This window comes from Ziziphus jujuba, chromosome 3, assembly GCF_031755915.1.
Source record: "Ziziphus jujuba cultivar Dongzao chromosome 3, ASM3175591v1".
Taxonomy (NCBI): Eukaryota; Viridiplantae; Streptophyta; class Magnoliopsida; order Rosales; family Rhamnaceae; genus Ziziphus; species Ziziphus jujuba.
The window spans coordinates 15,705,418-15,726,503 of NC_083381.1; the positions used below are offsets into that span (position 1 = coordinate 15,705,418).

Consider the following 21,086-nt stretch of genomic DNA (forward strand, 5'->3'; position numbering starts at 1 on the left):
AACATTACAATTAGGATTTTATAAATGTTATAGATAATATTAATTGTAAAGGTATGAACAAGATAATAAAAGATGAAAGTAAAAACTTTTCGAAACAAGGGAGGTTGATATTCTTATTAACGCAATCTCCAATCATAGTTTTCAGGTTTCATACAAAATTTATGTGCTCTACTTTGTTTAGGTTTTATTTTTTAAAAGACCATAACAAGTATTTATATTACCGTATGTGTTATTGTATAAAGCCATCTCCAAAAGGTTCAATCTTCTTACCGGCATTGTCTCTGAAGTTGCTATTACGGTAACGAAAGACCCGACCCGATTGAGAACGGCTTTAAACAATGGGTTTGAGCAAAGAAGCTGAAGGAATGAACTGGGTTAGGACCCAACTGAAAGAAGACGATTGAGCCGTGGGTTTCTTTCAAATGGTTTTAGTCTCCTGGGGTCGAGGAAGAGCCAATACTCGTGTGTCCTTTTCTTTTTTTTTTTTTTTTTTTTTTTTTTTTTTTTTGGTGTTAACAAAAGTTAGATAAAATAAAACAAAACACAAAAAAAAAAAAAAAAAGTGACCTCAATATTCATAACGGTCAAATGTAAATAATTTTTCCTTTTTCCTTGGTCAAATGTAAATAATTCAAAGTGATTATTTTGATTTTTTATTTTTAACTGAGTTTTAAACGATGTATACCTACATTCATGCATTCTTTTATTACATATTTATTAAAAAATTCTCTCTCAAAAATAAAAGAAAAAAAAATTCTTTATTTATTCACAAACTGGAAGACCCTACAAAAGTGCATGGCCCATTGCAACCCCTAAGTTTTTCCCTCACTTGATGAAAGCTGATTTTATTCCCTAACTCCCCAGCCATATTCCTTCTCCACATTTCTATAACCCCAAAAGCAACAATCTGTCGCATCTCACTAATAGTAAAGCCTCCTAATAAGGAATGACGTTTGAATTTGATGTGAAGCTAATAGCTTCTTTTGCCGGATCATTTAGATGCATCCTACTCACATTTAAGATCAATCTTCTTCTTGAAGTAGAAACTGATATTGCCTTTTGATTTTTTACAGTGAGTGCATGATGGAATTTAGAGGTTTTATAATCACCTGTGGATGACAGAGACAATTCTAAATCATCAACCAATGAATGCCGTGTGTAGATTTCTCTTAAGGATTTTTGAAAATAGTAATATAATTTTATGTGATTGCAAAAGGGCCAAAAGCAAAGCTTCCAAATAGTGGACCAATTTGGGGAAGATAATGTGGAAGAACAATTCCGGATATAGTTTTCGCTTAGACAACAACTTTTTTGAAAGGCCACGGGTTGATATGTATTTTCCAGAAGTGAAGTAGGGTCATGTTAATTTTTTTGGATACATTTACAATGTTATGTGCGTCATTATATTTGAGTTTGCACCCCATTAATTTATGTTTTCGTTTTTTATTTTTTTCAATTTTATGTTTGCAGCCCGTTAATTTATGCTTTCGTTTTTTTTTTTTTTAATTTTATATACTCTATATCATATAATATCACAGTTTCTATGTTTAAACTTCAACAATAATGGAACATAATTTGGTATGTAATAGAATTTTTTATTTTTATTTTAGAAATCCTTAAAATCACATGATGAAAAATGGAAACTCATTTTATTTTCTAATAAATTTTTATGTGATTTCAGTTCAAAATCTTAATAAAAAGTGTGTTGAATTTGGTTTTATTTATTCTCAAAGAAAAATATTCTATTTTATTATTAAATATAATTTATGAATTACTAGCATATAAATAACAGTTAAGGAATTTATCAGATAATGCCTTTTTTTTTTCTATTTTTGAAAAAAATAAAAACAAAACTAATCAATGGAATAATTCTCAGTACAATAATTTTTATATATAATATATTAATATAACGATGACATAAAATAACAATATATAAAAATTTAAGTTAAAATGACATTTAAAAATGTTTTGCGGTATTAAGTGTAAACGACGGAGGAAATCACTCTTACAAAATTTTGAGGTAGATGGTTATGATAAATTGGACAAGTTGTCATGTGAGAGACTCCAATCCCATGAAAAAGCATAAACATGTATGGTGATGAAAATGATTAGCTCAATATTTCACTTACCCAAATGCCAAAATTTCATACCAAAAGCCCTCCATTTTCCCAAAAAGAAAAGTGGGTTCTGTGGTCATTAGGTGGGGCTAACAACTTGTTCCTTGCTTTGTGAAAGGTCGGCAAAATTACTGAGGTTTGAAAGTTTGGGTTTTGGGTTATTGGAATTAGAAAAAGGCAAGGTCATTCGAAGGTGGTTAATTTCTTTCATGATTCTTTTTTTCTTTTTGCGCTTGGTTTTGGTCCACTAAAAGCTTTTTTTTTTTTTTTTTTTTTCATATCGCTGACCCTTCTCATTTAATAACCTCTGAATCCTGCACTAAATGAGGAGCAGAGAGAGACCTTTTCTACTTGTTTGGTATTTGTGTTTTGTCCATTAGGTTGACCAAATTGGGATATACATAATGCCAAGGGAAATGAAAGACCCGACCCGACCCGATTGAGAAGGGCATTAAACAATGGGTTTGAGCAAAGAAGCTGAAGGAATGAAATGGGTTACGACCCAACTGTAAGGAAGAGGATTTGGGCCGTGGGTTTCCTCAGCTTTCTCTTAGTGGATTTCCTTTGGATGGTTTTAGTGTTTTGGAAACATGGAAGAGTCAATACTCATTTTTATTTTTCTTTTTTTCTTTTCTTTTTTTTTCTTTTTGACAAAAATAAAATAAAAAAGTTACCTCAATATTCATAACGGTCGAATGTAAATAATTTTTCTTTTGTCTTTGGTCAGATGTAAATAATTAAAAGTGATTATTTTAATTTCTTATTTTAGCTGAGTTTTAAATAATATCCAACAATCACACAATCTTTTATTATATATTTATTTAAAACATTCTCTCTCTCAAAAAAACAAAAAAAAAAATCTTTATTAATTCACAATGCATCAATAACAAACTGGAAGACCTGCTACAAATGGTGCATGGCGCGTCCCTCTCTTGATGAAAGCAGACTTTATGCCCTCAACCCCCTAACCATATTTCTTCTTCTCCACATTCTCTATAACCTCAAAAGCAACAATCTGCTGCATCTCACTAATAGTAAGGCCTCCTAATAAGGATGAGGTTTGAATTTTATGTGAAGCTAAAAGCTTCTTTTGCAGGATCATTTGGATGCAACATACTAGCATTTAAGATCAATCTCTTCTTCAAATGGAAACTAACATTGCCTTTTAATTTTTTGCAGTGAGTTCAACATGGAATTAAGAGGTTTTATAATCAGCTACGAGTGACAAAGACGATTCTAGATCATCGATCAATGAACACCATGTGTAAATTAATCTTACTAATGCTTGATGACATTAAATAATTACAGAAATTTTAGGAGGTCCAAATAAATTATTGGTCAGGCTGCGCTTTTCACTTACACTTTTCACAATTTTATTTTAAAGATTTTTGCAAATAGTAATATAATTTTATGTGATGGCAAAAGGGGAATAGTCTTTAGTATTTTTTCCTCTTTAAATTTATAATTGTTAGGTGTGTCTATTAGTTAACAATAAAGACATTTGAAGCAAGCAATTTGCAAACAATTAGATTAAAAAAAACTAAAACGAAAAATATATTACCAAAATGACACATAAACTGAATACAAAAATAACATGCATGGCCAATTTAAAATGAAGGAAAAATAGAGGATTCAAATTAATTAGTCACTCACTCCCTTTGGTTCACTGTTTTGATCCTCATGAAGAAGTCTCCACCTGGCTATGCCCTGGGAGAAAAAACATAAAATCAAATAGAAATGGTGCTCTTCATTACAAATCACAAGTATTGCCATTTAGATAATTAAAGTATAAAAAATACAAGAATTGCCATTGTTAAGAAAAATAGAACAAAAATAATAGCAATAGAAGAATAAAATCAAAACACATACAAATTTACGTGAAAAACCTTTGACAAGAAAAAAACACGGATAAAAAGAGGTAAAACCTTTTTATTGATAAAGATTGGTACAAAAAGTGAGCAAATATAGAGACAAAAACTCAATACATCCGAAAACCTTCGAAAATATATCTATATATATTGTACGAATGGAATAAATTTTAAAATTGGATCGGCCATTGACCTCCGCTATCACCACATAGCTCAAATTTTTTTCTCAAAATAAATTTCACCAAACAAGTTGCACCGTGAACTTTTCGAATCAGGTCAATAAAAATTCGGATTACTAACTTTAACAGCCACTTGGATAATTAAAGTATAAAAAATGCAATAGCAATTCCTTTATTAAAATTATTTTTCTTTCCATAAAATATTCTTTTATCTATGAACCAAAAAATAACAAAAAAAAAAAAAAAATCTTTTTTGTACAAGCAAAAAATAAGCTTTTATTTATTTATTTATTTTTATCATAATTTTTTTTTTATTTGAATTAACTTAACTAGTACATTTTAAAAGCCAAACATTGAAACGTTATGATACGAGAAGAAGAAGTGATACCAACAGAGTGCATAAAAGACTAGACGAGTTATTTATTTATTTATTTATTTATTTTGTGAATAAACATCTTGATGAGTTGTCATCACCCTCATGGTGACAGAACATTCTAACCATCAATTTCTGAAAGGCCACATATAAATTACTCTTATTAGTCCTTGATAAAATTAAATAAATAATCGTACTAATTGTGAAGAAAGCAATGCTATGTGTATCAATTTGGTTATGGATCGATTTTACTAACTAATATATAGAAAATATTATTAGGTCCGACAATTATGTCCAAGTTACCTTTCACGTTTTTAGTTTTTGATTTTGATAATATAATCTATGTGACGCAAAAAGGCTAACGACGGCGTCCAAATACAGGGCTAATTGGGGAAGATAGCATGAGAGAAGATTAAACTTCAAGTCTTCAACAAAATAACCAGAGGAAGAAAAAAAAAAACACGAAGAAGAAAATCAAATAATTAAAATGTGACTCCATAATAAATTTTCGTAAGGCTTATTAAATGTGTAAATTGTAGTCCAAATTTTAAGAATTAATATAATATTGTTAATACATATTTTGATAATGTGAGACTAAATTTTTTTTTTTTAATGTAAACTATATATTTGATTGTACGTACTTTTTAAAAAATATATATATATATATATATATATATGGAAAACACTTACTTAATCGTCGTACATAATAATAGAACCATTATAATCAATATATACCTCAACCCCAAAAAAAAAAAAAAAAAAAGGACAAAACAACAAAAGAAAATAAAAATATACAACCAACCATAAAAAGGAAAAAATAAATAAAAATACAACAAGAAGAGATTGTTTCATTACATGATCAATAAAAAGCATTCTTTCACAGATACAAAATCCAAAAACAAAGGAACATATTTCGAAACACGGTCCTTATTAAGTGCCTACATTTAATGTTCAACACAGTTAAGTTGCCAGAGCCACAGCAACCTGGATCCCTCCTACAACACATGCATTAAGACAAGGAGGCCCAAATTTCTTACCCCCTTCAGCTAGAGCAGCCCAAGATTTCTTACCTCCAGTAATCGTAGCAACCACAAATTTCTTACCTCCATTAACTATAGCAGTCCCAAATTTCTTACCTCTCTTCATGGCAGCAGACTTGATTCTCTTACCTCCATTAGGATACTCCTTCTCAAAACATTTGTCAGAGGGTCTCTTAGGATCTTGAATCTGGTGAAGTGCTTCAAGGAGAGTTGGTCCCTCGTACCAGGGAGGGTTATTCGACCTCTCAATCAGGTTGTCCCCTTCTAAACCTGAGATGGGAACAAAAGGAATCTTGGCCGGATTGTACCCAAGATTCTTCAGGCAGGAAGAGGTTGACTTCACACAATTTCATCATACCTCTCCTTTGAGTAATCGGCCACATCCATCTACAAGGGAAAAAGCATTAAATATATATAACACCATTTAAGTATTATATATCAAACAACTATTTAGCAATTGTCCAAAAATATGTCTACGAGTCCCGATACTCTGAAATGGACACTTAATTTTAAGAGGTTTAATCGGGAAATAATCACCTTGTTGCAGCAACAGATAACATTAAGAGGTTTAAACAATGCATGCTCGGGAGTCTGTCCATTCCCAAAAGTGTCAACTTCAAAACCACCAGTACTGGTGGAATCAACGACAAGAAGGGCACAGTCAGCCAGCGAAGCGCCTGAGATAATGGCCTTAATAAACTCGGCATGCCCATGAGCATGTATGAAAGTGAAATGGTACTTGTCCGTTTCCAACTCCGACATGCCATTGTCAATGCTGATACGACGCCCACGTTCGGCCACCCCGGCATAATTGAACGAATTCTGGCTCATCTCAGCAGGTTCTTTCTCAAGTTTCTCAATGATATGCTTGTCAATAAGTCCAAGCTTGTAGATAAGACGGCCAATTGTGGTTGACTTGCCGGAGCCAACATGACCAATGACCACAATGTTAATATTGACCTTCTCCTTGCCCATTATATGTATAAATGAGAAATTGAACTATAGTCGAACACAAGAAAATTCCCTATGAGATGCATGGTATCACAAGCTCAAGAATTATATAACACAAATATGAACTTCTGATTCAAATGAGGCCCAAAGTACCTTTTTTTTTTTTTAACAAGTTATTTAAATTACAGATTATCCAAAATTCTTTATGTTTTTGTAAACATAAATAAGATATTCTGGAATTATCTACTTTATCACAGGCCAAAGTACCTTGAAAAAAAAAAAACAAAATCAAAATTTTAACCTAAATTGATATGGGTTTATGCCGGATATCGGGTCGAATATTTAAAATCCGACCCAACGCCCCTTCAAAGTCAAAATTTTCATTTTTTATAAAAAAGAATTTACCCAACCATCAACAGCCACGTTGCGGTTTACCCAGATGGCCAACGAAACCCTGTCCTGCAAACAGGTACAGTTCGCCGCAGGAATTTTTTAATTTTAACAACTTATAAATTGTTTTTCTTCCATATTCTTTATCTCTACTCTCCCACTCTCACAATCTCTCTCTTTCCCTCTCTCGTCTTTCTCTGTCTCACATTCTCTCTCTCCTCACTCTCTCTCTTTGACAACTCTCTCTCTCTATCTCTTCTTAGATTTTTTTTTTTCTCTTTTTTATTTTTGAAACACCAAACATGAGAAAAATTTGTAATCTTTTTTTTTTCCTTTTTATTTTCCTCACAACTTTCTTTGATCTAAAACTTAAAGATTCCATTATCTGCATGCATATTGAAAAAAAAGAAATCTTTACGAACAAACAAAACTAAAAAAGCAATAAATAAGCCAAAAGACGTAAAAAGAAAATACTAATCCAAAGCAAAACATTGTAAATGGGCTAACACACCGTAACCATCTAAATCAAAGATTAATATACTTAAAACCATATTGCTTCTGAACAATAAGAAATCAAACTTGCTGGCCAACGACCATTTGATTCTCTCCGACATTCCAGATAGCATCATAGCCACTCCGTCACTTCTCGACTGCTTCGTCGGCTTTGATGCCACCCAATCAAGTAGAAAGGACTTCGTCCCTATTAGCAAACTAAGGGACATTAAGTTCATGAGCATTCAGGTTCAAGGTCTGGTGGACCACCCATTAGGTTCGGCTCAAGAGGCTTGACGAAAGCCTCCTCAACCGAATTCCAAAGCCTTCTTTATCTTCACACCGGCGATGATTCGATCCTTTCGCTCATGTTAAGGAAGCGTGCATGAAGTTCAAATGGGAACTTCCAGGCTTTTGGAGGAGAAAACCCCTCGGTATATTTTGGTTGGTGCACGTGGGATGCATTCTACTTTAGGGTTAGGCGTTTTGGAAGGGATTAAAGGACTCGTTTGAAAGTGAGTGCCCACCTGGGCTTGTCCTGATCGACCATGGATGGCAATCCATCGGTCATGATTAGGATCCAATCACTCAGAACTTGCCAAAAAAAATAAAAGAAAAATACTAATCAAGCGAAAACTTACATGTAACCGTCTAACTCCGTCGCTATTTAAATAAAACATTCATATGACCAAAATTAGAACCATCAAAATCATGCCTCAATAGTAAGAAAAAATGAAAAGTTGCTAACGTACATAAAAATTTAAAATAAAAAAATCAAATTCAAAAATATCTAACATGTAAAAGGCACAAAAAGCAAAAATAAGATTAAAACATTTTCTGGCTTACTTGAGTTGGATCTTGGAAGTTTTTGAGAAAGAAAGACGGAGAGGATAGTTGAGTTGAAGAAGAATAGAGTGAGGGAGCGGCAATTTTCTCTCAGCTAGCTACATTATATAATGAAAGGTGACTACTTCCCTCGTTTATATATTCAGAGAAAGAGAGAGGAGAGAGAGAGAGGCATAAGGGAAGTTGTCCCTTTACAATCCCTTCTGGGAAGAACTTTTTTTAAATTATTAAAAGTAATAATAATACCTTCTGGGAAGAACTTTTTTTAAATTATTAAAATTAATAATACATATTTTTAAAGGTGTCTACTTCCCTCATGTATATATTGAGAGAAATGGAGAGGAGAGAGATGTTCTGTATATGAATATTGAAAGAGAGAAGACAAAGAGGGTTAGAGAGAGAGAGAGAAAGAGAGAGGGAGAGAGAGAGAGAGGCAGGAAGGAAGTAGTCACCTTTACAATCCCTTGTGGAAAAAACTTTTTTTAAATTATTAGATATAATAATATATATTAATCTCCTCATGTATTGAGAGAGGAAGAAAGAAGAGAGGAGAGAGCTGTTATTTTTATGTAATATTGAAAGAGAGAAGAGAAAGAGGGTTAGAGAGAGAGAAGCGGGAGACAAATGCATTGAGAGAGAAAAAGGAGGGAGAGAGGAGACAAATGTATTGACCATTGAGAGAGAGAAAGAAAGGAGAGAGGCGAGAGTCGTTATGCATACGAAGAGGGAAAGAGAGAAGAGAAAATGGCCGAGAGAGAGAGAGTGTGAGAGGGAGACGTAAGGGAAGTAGTCATCTTTACAATCCCTTTTGGGAAAAACTTTTTTTAAATTATTAAAAATAATAATAGTATATATTTTTAAAGGTCTCTACCTGTTTCATGTATTGAATGAAAAGGAAAAAAAATGAACAACCATCTATTTTTGTAAAGTTATTCATAAATTATGTTTTCGTATAATAAAATTGAATTTTAAAATAATTAATATGATTTAATATTTTATTATTTTAATTATATTTTATCATATTATAAGATGTTTGTTGAAAAGTTATGTAAAATTGATAAGATGTTTATACAAAAGTTACGTAAAATTGATAAGATGTTTATAAGAAAATTATGTAAAAGTGATAAAATGTTTACGAAAAAGTTATGCAAAATTGATAAGATGTTTATAAGACAATTATGTAAAAGTGATAAAATGTTTACAAAAAAGTTATGCAAAATTGATAAGATGTTTATAAAAAAATTATATAAAATTAGATTGCTCAAAGATCATTTGAATTTATCCCCGAGAGGAGAGAGAGGAAGAGGAGACAAGTGAATTGAGAAAGAGAAAGTAGGGGAGAGAGGAGAGAGATGTTCTGTATATGAATATTGAAAGAGAGAAAAGAAAGCGGATTTGTGAGAGAGAGAGAGAGAGATGAAGAAAGTGGTAACCTTTACAATCCCTTGTGGGAAAAACCTTGTTTATTTTTAAAAAAACAATAATATATATTTTTAAAGGTGACCACTTCCCTCAAGGGGAAAGAGAGAGAGAGGAAAAACGAGACAAATGTCGGCAGAAAAAAGGGAAAGAGGAGAGAGATGTTATGTTACTTATGTACATGTTATATCGAAAGAGAGAAGAGAAAGAGGCTCAGAGAGAGAGAGAGAGAGAGAGAGAGAGAGAGAGAGAGAGAGAGAGAGGGAGATAAGGGAAATAGTCGCCTTTAATTAGAATCTCTTGTGGGGGAAACTTATTTTAAAAATATACGTCATTAGTCATTATTATAAATAACGCTGCGATAGGATGGGACCCAGAGAGGGTCAGAGGAGAACAGCACAGTTTGTTTGTTTTTGGGTGATTTGGGAGAAGGGCAAAATATTCTCTCTTCAACATTACAGAGACCATATCCTCTCCTCCTCTCTTTCTGTCTCATTGTTGAAAATTTGTACATAAAGACTATCTGTGAATGGTGATGGTGGGCCATGGTAGAGCAGTGTGAAGCAGCTAATAAGTCTCCAAAACATGTAAGAATTTGACACCACGTAATTAGAAGAGAAACAGGGTTAGAGAGAAAAGTTTAATGGCATCCTTCTCTTAAGTGGGAGAAAATTTTCCATACAACAGGATTTTTTTTTACATGGGCTACTAGATCGTTTCGATCATAGTTTATTTTATTATTATTACTATTTTTTTATTAAAAGGGGGCAAAAGCCCAAAAAGAACTACATCACAATCTCATCAGAGGATAAGCTCCCAATGCTATCCAGATGCATCAAGTCATAATTGGCTAAAAAGTCGGCTACTTGATTAAATTTTCAATGTACATGAGTTGTAGAAAAATCAACGTTCTGTTAAACATATTTTTGCAGCCAGCAGTGATTCCAAAGGAAGGATGATTCCCATCCAAATCCTCGTTGGTCCAGTCAACTACAGCAGATAGTCTATTTCAACTTTAACTTTCTGGAAACCAAATTTTTTGCCAGGTTAAAATTATCAGACAAAAATATAAATAAAATAAAAATATATTTTTTATCAATTTAAATTTTTAGAATAAGTGATATTTGAATATGATATAAAAATAAAAATTCATGAGGTTCTGAATTATTTTATTCAAAATAAAAAAAATAAATATAAAGATCCAGAAAAAAAATCTAAAAATATAGGTTTACATTTGAAAACAAGTATTAGAAAAAAATAGGGATAAATGTACTTTAATATCTTTGTAATCACAAATATTTCCATTGAATATTTTAAAATCAATTTTAACACATTGATATTTTTTATTTGAAAAATTATTTCAATGTGGTTTAATTGTATTAAATTTAACGGATTCCATCAAACTGGTGCACGTGACCCTTGAAATTTTTTTTTTTATTTTTAAAATTTCATTTGTTTGTTTTGTGGGAGTAAAAGAAAAAAAAAACACTTTAATACCTTCTAAAATACCAGAAATATCAAATACTAAAAAAAAAAAAAATTGACATTCTTAAAAAATACCAAATATTTTTAAAAAATTTAAGAGTAAAAAAAATATGATACTAAAGTGTTTTTTTCTTTTACTCTTACAAAATAAATAAATAAAATTTAAAAAATAATAAAAAATAATTTTCCAGGATCACATGAGATGCACATTATCTCAATTTAACGGAATATGTTAAATTTAACACAATTAAAATATATTAAAATAATTTTTCAAATAGAAAATATAAATATATCAAAATTAATTTTAAAAAATTAATTAAAATATTTATAATTATAAAAAATATTGAAATGCATTTATTTCAAAAAATATATATAATAGCCGTACACCATATAAAGCAGCCGCCAAACAGTATTCTCCTTCCATGGTAGCAGACTTTTAGCCCTTGGTTCCACAAGATATTCCTTCTTCTCTTAAGCACTTAAAAAATAACACTAATTACAATAATATTTTGGTGCCAAATTTAGCATCATGTCCAGCAACCGAGTGGTAATATAATAATATTAACCCCCTTGAGTTGATTTTTTACTTTTAATTTTTTATCCTATACGTAGAGAGGTGTTTGAACTCATAATCTAAATTAATTTCCTTTTACCTAACAATGTGGTAATTTTTTTATTACAATGTGAAAGTGAGGAATTTATCACTGATTCAAACATACTAATATAATAACATGACAAATTAATCTACTAATGTTGTGCCTACAATGATCAAAACAAGAATAATGCTATGATTAATATTTAATACAACTTGAATAGATACTTCGAAATTGTCGAATAAAGTCCTACCTTAACTAAATTTGGTTATATTTATATTAAATTCGGGATCCTCCTCCGAGAGTGTCGTGCTGATGAGATTTTGATTTTTCAGTAAATGACGTTGTTGTCCTTGGTATGGAATATAAATAAACAAATAAAAATCTGGTTCCTTGTTATGATCATCAAATTGATTAATTAATACATTTTTTTTAAACTGCCAAAGTACATTGTCAAATCCTGGTTATGTCCCTTTTCTTATATCCCTTTTCTTATATGTGATATTTTTATCGATTTATTTAATGTTTAATTACATATACTTTCTTTTTATTATTTTTGTGTTAAAAAACCATTAATTATGTATGGTTTTGTATAGATTATATTTATTTAAAAAAATGTTATATTTTTAGAAATCTATTTTATAATTAAATTTAAAATGGATTCTATTACAAGTAAATAATGATTTAATAAATAGATTTAAATTTATACGTTACGATATAAAATTTTAACAGCTATTTGAGTAAATAAATTATTACATGAATACAAACACAACGTGTGTTTATCCATATATAGTTCATTTTTTTGGACTACACAAAAAAAGAGTTATAATCAAACTTATAAAGATATGGATACACTTCATTTTAACCCTGAAGTTTTATCAATTTCAAATTTTGAACATTTCTTTATAAATGTTGTAGATAATGTGAATTCGGTAATAACTTTTCAAAACGAGAGTGAGGTACTTAATATCAACCTATAATCATAATTTTCAGATTTCATGTAAAATGTATGTCCTCTTTTTCCTTTTTTTTTTTTATTTGGGTTTTATTTTTTAAAACATCACAAAAGTATTTAAATTGTGTTATAATATGGGTAACTGACACGTACAGTCAGGACTTTCATACGAGTAAGTCATACGCAAAAAGGTTCAATCTTTGAGCCGCCATTGTGGCTGAAGTTGCTCATGCGGGGATGAAAGACCCGACGCGATTGAGAAGGGCAGTAAGCAATGGGTTTGACTTTTGAGCAAACAAGCCCCAAGCTGAAGGAATCAAGTGGGTCACGACCAATCTGCGAAGAAGAGAACTTGGGCCGTGGGCTTTATCTGCTTTTTCTTGGTGGGTTACCGTGGATGCTTAGTCTTTCGGAGCACGAAAGAGGGAGTCGATTTTTTTTTTTTTTTTTTTTTTTTTTTGTGACAAACAAAAACAAAACAATAAGTTACCTCAATATCCATAACCGTCAAATATAAATAATTTAAAGTTTCTTCTTCTTCTTCTTAAAAAAAAAAAAGAAAAAAAAAAGTAAATAATTTAAAGTGATTATTTTGATGTATCATATTTTTAGCTGATTTTAAACAAATATGTTTATACCAACAATTTGCACATTGTCTTATTATATATTTATTAAAAACATCTCTCTCAAAGAAAAAATCTTTATAATTCACAATGCATCAGTTTTAAATTGGAGCACTGCTGGAAGAAGTGAAGGATCCACTGCAGCCCCCAAGTGAAGGGCATATTTCAGTTTAACCTGAAGCTGTATTAATTGCAAATTTTGAACATTACAATTAGCATTTTTATAAATGTTTTAGATAATACTTATTTTAAAAGTATAAACGAAATAATAAAAGATCACAATAAAAACTTTTCGAAACAAAAGAGGAGATTGATATTATTATTAACGCAATCTCTAATCATAATTTTCAGATTCATGCAAAATTTATGTGCTCTTCTAACCGGCATTGTCTCTGAAGTTGCTAATAGGGTAATGAAAGACCCGATCCGTTCGAGAAGGTCATTAAACAATGGGTTTGAGCAAAGAAGCTGAAGGAATGAACCGGGTTACGACCCAACTGCAAAGAAGGCAATTTAGGCCGTATGTTTCTCGGCTTTTTCTTGGTGGGTTTCTTTGGATGGTTTTAGTCTTCTGGAGCCACGGAAGTTCCGATACTCATATGTCCCTCCTTTGTTCTTTTTTTTTTTTTTTTTTTTTTGACAAAAATAAAATCAAATAAGACCAAAATTAAAAAAGTGGCCTCAATATTCATAACGGTCAAATGTAAATAATTCAAAATGATTATTTTGATTTCTTATTTTTACCTGAGTTTTAACGTAGATACCAACATTCACACATTCTTTTATTACATGTTTATTAAAAACATTCTCTCTCAAAAATGAAAGAAAAAAAAATCTTTATTAATTCACAATGCATCAATAACAAACTGGAAGACCTACTACAAAAAGTGCATGGCTCATTGCAGCCCCCAAGTGCTTCCCTCCCTTGATGAAAGTAGACTTTATGCCCAGCCATGTTCCTTCTTCTCCTTATTTCAATAACCCGAAAAGCAATAATCTGCTGCATCTCACTAATAGTAAAGCCTCATAATAAGGAATGACGTTTGAATTTGATGTGAAGCTAGTAGCTTCTTTTGCAGGATCATTTAGATGCAACATACTCACATTTAAGATCAATCTTCTTCTTCAAATGGAAACTAATATTGCCTTTTACTTTTTCGCAGTGAGTCCAAAATGGAATTTAAAGGTTTCATAATCACCTGCGGGTGCCAAAGACAATTCTAAATCATCAAACTTGATGAAATTAAATAATTAATCCTTGATGAAATTAAATAATTACAGAAATTTCAGGAGGTCTAAATAAATAATTGGCCAAACTACTCTTTGCACTTTTCACTTTTCACAATTTTATTTTAAGGATTTTTTAAAATAGTAATATAATTTTATGTCATTGCAAAATGGGGGCCAAAAGCAAAGCTTCCAAGTAGTGGACCAATTTGGGGAATATAGTGTGGAAGAACAATTCGGAATATAGTTTTCGCTCAGAGAACAACTTTTTTGAAAGGCCACTGGTTGATATGTATTTTTCAGAAGTGAAGTAGGGTCATGTTAAATTTTTGGATATATTTACAATGTTATGTGCATTATTATATTTGAGTTGCACCCCTTTAATATATGTTTATTTTTATTTTTATTTTATATACTTTATGTCATATCATATCCCACTTTATATGTTTAAATTTCAATAATAATGGTATGTAATAGAATTTTTATTTTTATTTTAAAAACCCTTAAAATCACATATGAAAAGTGGAAACTCATTTTATTTTCTAATAAATTTTTATGTGATTTCAATTCAAAATCTTCATAAAAATGTGTGTTGAATTTGGTTTTATTTATTCTCAAAGAAAAGTATTCTGTTTTATTATTAAATTTAATTAATGAATTACTAGAATATAAATAACATTTAAGTAATTTATTAGATAATGCCTTTTTTTTTCTTTTTTAAAAAAATAACTAAGTAATGGAATAATTCTCAGTACAATAATTTTATGTATAATATATTAATATGACGATGACATAATATAACAATATATAAAAGTTTAAGTTGAAATGACATTTAAAAATGTTTTGCGGTATTAAGTGTAAACGATAGAGGAAATTACTCTTATAAAATTTTAATCCGGTTATAACATATATTTTCTATGATATTTTTTACTCTCTTTTCCCCCTAATTTCATAATTGCTATGTACATTCATTTTTTGCTAGTGTTTAACTCAAGTTTGCTTTTAATATTAGTTTTAAATAGATCCCGCATTTTGAATTTTTTGAACTGAAGTCTTCAGTCTTGGTCAAAACATCAAAAAAATTTGGACAAAATAAATGTCTTAATTCTCATTATAAAACTTGAGTCAAGATAGAGGGTCCCAAAATATTAATAACTTCTAGAGTGAAGTTATTAATAGAGTGAAGAGAGGAGCACACGTCTCCCTCTTCACCATTACACAAAACATCTCCTCTCATCTTTCTCCCTCATCTTTCTCTCTCATCGAAAACATCGCCTCTCCTCTCTCTCGTTGTTGAAATTTTTTACGTAAAGTGTCTCTCCGAACAGTGATGGACCGATGGTGCGGCCATGGTAAAGCGGTATGAGGCAGCGAGAAAAAACTTCTATGGGACTGTCACACAGCTGACATTGTAGAACCGACCAACAGATAATGACCACGTGTTATTTTGCTTAAAAATATAACCTTTTTTTTTTTTTTTGGTTTTTTCCAACTCTTCCCCCCGTCCGGGCTTCATCCCCACTTTCCTTTTTCTTTCTTCCCCTTTCATCGTCCCTATTTTTTTTATTTACTTCTATTATATATAAATATATATTCACACACACACACACACACACATACATATATATATATATATATATATATCGCTCCTATTGATTTGTTTCCCTTTCCTGGCAGCTTCTTAAAAATCCACTGGGCTGACATTGATTATTCCCAGGAAATGGGGTGGGTGAGGGTAAAGCAACGTTGTTAAGCTTCTCAGCGTGTTTGTTGGGGGATTATAAATTGCTATAAAAAAAAAAAAAAAAAAGTGTTTGTTGGGGATTTTAGGGCTATTAGGCTCTAGAAAAGTCGTTTTGACAACTTAGAAAAATAAAAATAAACGTCTTTGACCCTTATAGGACAAAATAATAATAATAATAATAAATAAATAAATAATATTTTATTTATTTATTTATTATTATTATTATTATTATTTCTATTGAGGAGCTCTTTGCATTATTATTATTATTATTATTTTTTCTATTAAGGAGCTCCTTGCATCTGCAGATTTTTTTTTTTTTTTTTTAATCATTAACAACTTTTTTCTTTTGGCTTGGAAGATCATTAACAACTTGCATAAGAAGAAAGACAATCATTTTTTTCTTCCATAATCTACCAAATCATGGGTCCTCCCCTAGTCCTACTTTATTGAATATTATAAAAAAAATAGACAAAAAAAACTGAAAACACCGAGCCTCTATATATCCACAAGTACGCCTTATAAAACTATACATAATGTGAACAAGTAGGATGATATTAGGGTTCTTATTATTAAAAAAAAAACCCCAAAAAAAAGGGTAGAATGCTATTAGTGTTTGAATTTGTCTAAATAATATTGAATCAATATCATTATTAGTATATTAAGGATCTCTTCTAAAGTGATTTATAGTAATAACCTTAAGTGCTTTTCAAAGAATCATTTAATTAGCATTTCTTCGAAAATCATCAAATAGATTAATTTTTTTACAACAAAATCACTAAAAATGATTTTTAATTTTTTTTTTGGGGTCAAATACTATTGGAAATGTTGTTATCTTCTTTGCCGCTCTTTTAAGCCTTTAAAAATTACTTCTAAATAGGTTTTAAATATGTTAGTTAATAAGTTGTTAACAATGGAATATCATTACAACTTATTAACAAGTTAAAAAATGTATTTTTGAAATATATTTTGTATTTATTAAATATTCATTATTTGTTAATATTGTTTCATATTATTTTCTTATACAGTGATTTATTTATATAGGAATCAATAAAAAAAAGTAAAATAAATAAAATTACAAAATAAAAAGTACGAACCGTAAAATAAATAAAAGTACAACAACAATGACACACCGTTTTATTACATAATTATTAAAAAACATTCGTCCACACCTCCAAAACCAATAAAGGCATAATTATTAAAAAACATTCATGCACGCCTTCAAAACAAAGGAAAAATATTTCAAAACCTGGTCCTGCTCCTTCTACACTACCAAACATTTCACGTTCAACTCAGTTAATGTAATGTAAAGCGAGCTGGACCGCTGCTGCAACAGATCCATTAACCAAAACATTCCCAAATTTCTTACCTCCATCAACCATTGCAGCCCCAAATTTCTTACAACTCTCCATGACAGCAGACTTTGTGCTCTTATCTTTATCAGGATAATCCTTTTTCTCCACACTTTTAACAACCCCAACACCAGCAATCTGTTCCTTGTCACGTATCATAAACCGTCCCAGTGGCGGACACTCGCCGAAAGTCTCCACAACCATTGGCTTTTTGGGAATCATCTCCACAATCGCTGAATCACCATTCTGCAAAAATTCAGGCTCTTTCTCAACCTCCACGCCGGTGGTCGGGTCAATCTTGCTATGGAATTTCTCAATCTCTACGGCACCACTATAGGTGCCGAAATCAATAATTGGTGTATATCCTTCAGAAATCTGTCCTGGTGGTTGGTGATAATGATCTGGGATGTGAAACTAATAGCTTATTTAGCAGGATCATCTTTAAAGTTGAATACAACATACCCACGCCTTAGATCCTTTGGATCGATCTTCTTCTTCAGTATGAAACTAACATTATCACCAGCCAAGGCTTCTTCAACAGCCTTTTGATAAATTTCAATAGACTTTAGCGGTGATTCCAGTTGGGCCAAATGTGACCTTCATACCCGCCTTGAGTGTTCCTGTCTCTAAGCGACCAACTACGATGGTGCCAATTGCGCTGCCGATCTTGTAAACATCCTGAATTGGTAGCCTAAGAGGCTTCTCCAAGGGTCTCTTAGGCTCCTGAATCTGGTCAAGTGCTTCAAGGAGAGTTGGACCTTCGTACCAGGGAAGGTTATTCGACCTCTCAATCAGGTTTTCCCCTTCTAAACCTGAGATGGGAACAAAACGGATCTTGACTGGGTCGTAGCCAATCGTCTTCAAGTAGTAAGAGGTTGACTTTACAATTTCATCGTACCTCCCCTTTGAGTAAATGGAAGTGGTCGCATCCATCTACAATGAAAAAAGAAACATTAAATATGAACACCATTTAAGTATTATCAAACAACAAGTTAATTTAATTATTAACTGTCCAAAAATAAAAAAATAACGGCTGTTTAGCAAAAGAAGAACAAGATATTTTATCCTCAATTTCCTATGCCAAAAAAACAATAATAATAATAATATGAAGATATTGATATATATATATATATATATATATAATTACTTAGATACTGAGTTGTTTGCTTCCAAAAATACCACCAACATATCTTCCAGAAAAAGCGGAAACCCTCATAACAACCTTTCACAATGAGAGTACAATAAAAACCTTATTGATGCAACAGATCATCTGCTTCACACCAAGGAAGTAAGCAAGGAATTCAGGCCCAAAAGTACCAACTTCCAAACCACCAGTATTGGTGGAATAAACAATGAGAATAGCACAGTCAGCTTGCCAAGCCCCGGTGATTATGTTGTTGATAAAGTCGGGATGCCCACGAGCATCAGTGACAGTGAAATAACTTCCACATCGTCTTGTCAATATTGATGATATCACGCTCACTTTCAGCCTTGAGTTTGTCGAGCACCCAAGCATACTTGAATGAGCTCTTGTTCATCTCAGCAGATTCCTTCTCAACCCTCTCCACAACACGTTTGTCAATTCCTTCAAGATTGTAGATAAGATGGCCAGTCGTGGTTGACTTGGCAGAGTCCACATGGCCAATGACCAAAATGTTAATGTGGAGCTTCTCCTAACCCATTATAAATTTGAAACTAAACTGCAATAGAATACAAGGAGATTAGCTTTCACATGCATGAAATCACAAGGCTATAAATGATAGTACAAATACAGACTTAGTATTAAAAGAAAAAAACAAAAAAGAGTAAACTTGTGATGCGATTCCGTCCGAACCCACACAACTGACAATCCGTTAGAGTGCTGACCTTATATGGATAAAAACCGGGCTGATCACTAGGGCTCAAGCTAAGAAGTTTAGGGACAACCTTGCTGCCTTTATCCAGGGAGTAATTCATTCTCAAGAGGGCTTGTCTATACCCGAAGATCTAAGATCTGTTTTGAGCATACAAGTGGTAGAAGCCGATACGGACCCGCATAGCTGTTTTCGTGCAAATTTGGACTTCGAGCAACAAGGCATGGTTACAACACTTAATGAACTCAATGAATATCATTAAAAGGACATGGAATCCAGTTAAGGTAGAATCAAAAGCATCTAAAATGGACCTGTATAGACAGTATCTCAATTTGGCTGAAAATGTGCTGTTCAGCCACTGGCTTTGACTTTTCTTGTTGTTTGATTTATTCCAATCAAGGGACAATATATGAGAATCATTATTAATCATATTTGGCATCCTACATGGCATATGGAGGCTGATTTGGAGCCCAAAAAAGCTGGAGATTGGTTAAAGATATCTTAGTAGTCAAACTAGTTTCTAATTTGATTTTGATTTTTTGTTTTAGAAAATTAGTCTTTTATTTGATTTATATTTATTTATTTACTGGACAAATCAACATAGGAAAGTTATATTTTATTATTTTCATTGTAAATTAATTAATTCTTGATTCAAAATAAAAGAATTAATTAATCCAAATTAGATTAGAAAAGTAGGTGAATTTCGGCCAAGCTAGGTTTCCTATTCTTTGGTGGCCGATTTTACCTATTGTAATTAGGGTTTATTTTGTTTTCTCTTAGCCTATATAAGGTTTACTTTTTAGGAAGAACAGACCATATAATATTCAGAATTTATTTTGTGAATTGAATTTCTCTTTATTCTTTTGAACAGTTAAAACACCATTAGTGAATGAGTGTTTTAATTTTGACTTATCAATAGGATATCCATCACCTATTGTGGCGTCTTTATTATACCAAGGTTTCTAATGACAAGTTGGTTAGGGGTTAAGGTGACCATTAGAATTTGAATATAATTAGATTCGGGCTAATATAATACGGGTTTAGGTGCAGGTCGTCCTAGGTTCGTATCATTTAGTATTAGAGCCGAATTTTGTTCAAGTTTGATCTATCTTTATTTGCTTTATTTGTTTTTGTGTTATTCTGCAATTTTAGCATTAGGTTAAGGTTGCTTCTATCATCATACACGCTCTGCATATTTTTTTTTTTTTTTAAAATTTCATTCCTAGTCAAATTAGGTTTTCCTTGTTTTACCGTATTTTTGTTTCCTAGTTTGTTGGTTGTCTTTCATTATTGTTTTTGTTAATTTTGGTTTTTGTTGATTTTTTCTTTGTTGTTTTAGTCTTAAATATTTGCATTCATATATTCAAAAAAAAAAAAAAAGGAATAGATATTAAAAAAAAAAAAAACTGCACATTTGTTCTTTATTGGAGGCCACGGGTTTGGTGAGATTTTGCTATTGGAATTGCTACTTGGTTGCTAATTTATGTTACTGGATTTGCATTCCATATTCAGTAAAAAAAAAAAAAAAAAAAAAGAAGAAGAAGAAGAAGAAGAAAAGTAGAATAAAAAAAAAATTCAGTTT

General features: G+C 31.3%; 2 pseudogenes; both read right to left on the reverse strand.

Moving 5' to 3' along the window:
* Nucleotides 1-5,339: 5,339 nt before the first annotated feature.
* Nucleotides 5,340-8,990, reverse strand: LOC107403826 (elongation factor 1-alpha-like; annotated as a pseudogene).
* Nucleotides 8,991-17,591: 8,601 nt separating this feature from the next.
* Nucleotides 17,592-19,333, reverse strand: LOC107403825 (elongation factor 1-alpha 1-like; annotated as a pseudogene).
* Between the last annotated feature and the right edge of the window lie 1,753 nt (nt 19,334-21,086).